Genomic DNA, 4,234 nt, shown 5'->3' on the forward strand with positions numbered 1-4,234 from the left:
CAGGATGATATTCTTTGTTATGTCTGGAATTATCTGCAGTAAAGATAATTGAGAGTTATTTTTAGAAACTTCCTGATTTGGTTTAAGGTCATAAACGAGATTGGTTGACTTAAGGTTTTCTAAACTCTATAAATACCAGACCTAAGCAACATCTATTCTCATCTCTCTTCATCACTCTAACGTTTTATATTTTGAAGAGTTCTTTTATATGTAAAGAGTAGTCTTTGTTCAACTATCTCTTTGTTAATTTGTTTTGCTTTGTGTTTTTTATTCTTAAACAAGTCATAAAGCTTATGAACATGACATACAATTTTTGAGTGAAGATTGCCATAAGTCTCATTTCGGGAGGAAGTGAGCACTCATCAAGTTCAGAAGGGATTTCGTATTCTTGGTATTTATCAAAATTAAATTATTAATGTAGAGTACTTCAAGATTGTGACAAAGTTTTTGAGGGAGTCTAAACTTGTATAAGTAAATTGCTTATTGTATTCTTGAGACTTTACTAATTGATATTTTATCTTTGGGCGTGACCCCGTAGACTAAGTTTTCCGAACCACATAAAAATCTTATTGTCTCACGTTACTCTTATGGGCCGTTTGGTATGAGGAGTTCACAATTTTTATATTACAGGGAAAGTTGAAGAGGGTAATCTGATAGTCTGGAAACTTACATCATTGTGTTTGGTTGTGCACTGTAATCTTATCTATGATTCCTGAGAATATCACTTTCCGTGTTTGGTTGTGCATAGGAATCTGTTAAGTTTTTATATTTTCATAAAATTAATATAATAATATATTTCATCAAAATAATTTATAAACAATTTTACTCATGAAATATTTTTTAATAGAATTAAAAAAACACATATATTGAATACTAGAATCAAGTATAATTTTTAAAATTACAAAAATATCCTTATTTTATTTTTAATAACATTTCATTTGTTATTTTAAAGTAAAGTAATGATATAAAGGCTTTACAAATCAATTTCTTTAAATAAACAAATATTATTTATCATTTTAAAGTTTGATATATGTATATTTGTTTTTATATTATAAGCTTCAAAAATAAAATAAGTCATTAACTAAAAAATTATTGGTTTAAGATTTTTTTTTTAAAATAATAATAATAATTTTGAAATGTTTCACATTCCTGGGTATCTGAAAACCACTTGTCAGATGAGTTTCATTTGAACCTAAAATCAGGACAAGTTAAAACATCTAGAGTACAGATTCCCAGGTTAGAAAAACTCAAACCTAGTACCAAACATGAGAAAGTGTTCAAATTCTCGTTCTCGTGTCCAAATTCTGTTAATTTTTTTTTATTAATCAGCAATCTGTCCTGATACATCAAAATATCTGTCTGATCAAACAATTGTATAACTATTCCGCACTAATTAAATTGTTTGATAAATCCACTCATTTCATTCCTATGATCCTATCCAATCTAAATAATTCATCTAGCTGCTAATTTTTTATTTTTATTTTAGTAAGTAGTTTAAATGCTAACCTTGTTCTAAACAATTTAAAATACTATTTTTAATAATTGGTAATTTGAATAACGTACGTGGTAACATGTATAATCAATAGAGTAAAAGAAAAAACAAAGCAACAATATCTTGGTATTGTTTTAATTAAAATTTGTTTTCACTTAATATACAATCATATATGACATTTCATGTTAAACTAAGTTACTTGAATATACCAAAACTTTAATAAAAATGTAGCTATTGTATTGGCTTAACTTTTTCATAGAGAGTGAATGGTAGTGATGCAAACCTAAAAGATGATCATGATAAATGAATAATAATAATAATAATAATAATAATAATAATAATAATAATAATCAGTGAGCAAAGCACAATCACACGTGGTATGGAACATAGCACTAGTGATCAAAATACATATATAATATACTATTAATGACCTTATATTATAAATTAAATAAATATCTCTATAATAATATTCATATATTATTGGCACTACGATAACTACTGTCCCAACTTGGACCAATGGAAATAAATTTCCCCTTGTTCATAGTCTCTAGACAATTTCATGTGGAGCTTCTATAGAAGGATCTGTTCCAATAATTAGTGCAAGTCTTTATCTTTATCAATTCTTCTTTTATAAAAAAAATAACAAAGAAATAGCCACCAATTAAATTATGAGTGTCTAATGGAATTTAATTTATTTATTTTGATAGCATGAAATCTACACATTTACAGTACATTATTAAGGTCGATGCAATTATATGATGCCTTTTGTCCTATACATATAATTTAAATTATATATCTCTTCTATATATATACAAAGTGTGTAGATAATTGAAATTTTTTGTTTTAATGATTTTTATTTTTTTTCATTATCTTTAACGGAATAGTCTTATATTTAACAAAATATTCTTATATTTAATGGTAGATTGTAAACATGACTTAAATTTAAATAAATAAATAATTAAACAAATTAAAATGTTATGTTTTTTAGATATTTTACAATAATAATTATTTAAAAATAATAAAACTATACATTTTTTAACTTAAATAAAATTTAATTTAACTTAAACTTAATATTATATTAAAAATATAATATATAATCTTTTATTGTCACTGCCAAATTAAAAAACTAGAACAAACATAAACTTTAAAAAAAAAAAAAATTAATTAAAATATGATATTTTATGATAATTTACATAATTAAATCGTGTTTATTTTAAAATAATAAAGACATACATATAATTTTTTTTATCCTGTGATCCATAAGGGGAAAGACCAGGTAAAAAAAAAAGATGTGTAATCCCACATCGCCTGGGGAAGGTCAAGTGTGATGATTCTTAGATTGTGTAGGTATGGGACTACATAGTTGAAGATGACTTAAATGGATTGATGGGTACTACCTATGCTAACAATATGCATCTTCTTTTCGGTAGCCCATCACTTGAGAACTCCAAAATTAAGCGTGCTTGACCTGGAGTAATCTCAAGATGGGTGACCTCCTGGGAAGTTTTCCCAGGAAGCGTGTGAGTGAGGACAAAGCACGCTGGAAAGACTCGTGTTGGTTTGTAGGGTCAGTCGTCATTCCAGAAAGCAGCCATAGTGACGTGGGGCGTTACAAATGGTATCAGAGCCTTGACCCAGCCGGAAATGTGGCCGACAGGGATGTCAGGCCCGTAAGGGGTCTGATTGTGACAGTCAGAATCCCATGATCCGTAAGGGGAAAGACCGGGTAAAGCTATGCAATCCCAGCCCGCCTGGGGAAGGTTAAGTGTGATGATTCTAAGACTGTGTATGTATGAGACTACACAGTTGAAGCTAGCTTAAATTGATTGATGGGTACTACTTATATCAACAAGATGCATCTTCTTTTCAGTAGTCCATCACTTGAGAACTCCAAAGTTAAGCGTGCTTGACCTGAAGTACTCTCAAGATGGGTGACCTCCTGGGAAGTTTTCCCAGGAAGCGTGCGAGTGAGGAGAAAGCACACTGGAAAGACTCGTGTTGGTTTGTAGGGTCAGTCGTCATTCCAAGAAGCAACCATAGTGACGTGGGGCGTTACAAATGGTACCAGAGCCTTGACCCAGCCGAAAGTGTGGCCGACCGGGATGTCGAACCCGTAAGGGGGGGTGATTGTGACAGTTAGAATCCCGTGATCCGTGAGGGGAAAGACCGGGTAAAAAAAAAGTTGTGCAATCCCACATCGCCAGGGGAAGGTCAAGTGTGATGACTAAGAATGTGTAGGTATGGGACTACACAGTTGAATATGGCTTAAATGGATTGATGTGTATTAAATAATGCTAACAAGATGTATCTTCTTTTCGGTAGTCCATCACTTGAGAACTCCAAAGTTAAGCGTGCTTGACCTAGAGTAATCTCAAGATGGGTGAGCTCCTGGGAAGTTTTCCCAGAAAGCGTGCGAGTGAGGACAAAACACGCTGGAAAGACTTGTGTTGGTTTGTAGGGCCAGTCGTCATTCCAGAAAGCAGCCATAGTGACGTGGGGCATTACAACATGACTTAATAGTCACTTATCTGATTGGGCTGCAAGCTCCAGCATGGTTATTAGAATCTTGAAGTGATATTCACTTCAAGATTATCATAATCATCAATTGATATTGTATACATGCAGTAATGAATTTTCTTGCTGAGTCATGGCTCACGGGTGCTATGTGGTGTAGGTAAAGAGAAAGAAAAGCTCACACATCCTTGAGTGGAGAGCTTAGGTGGTGATGTGTATATTGTTATA

The sequence above is a fragment of the Humulus lupulus genome, chromosome 7, assembly GCF_963169125.1.
Source record: "Humulus lupulus chromosome 7, drHumLupu1.1, whole genome shotgun sequence".
Lineage (NCBI taxonomy): Eukaryota > Viridiplantae > Streptophyta > Magnoliopsida > Rosales > Cannabaceae > Humulus > Humulus lupulus.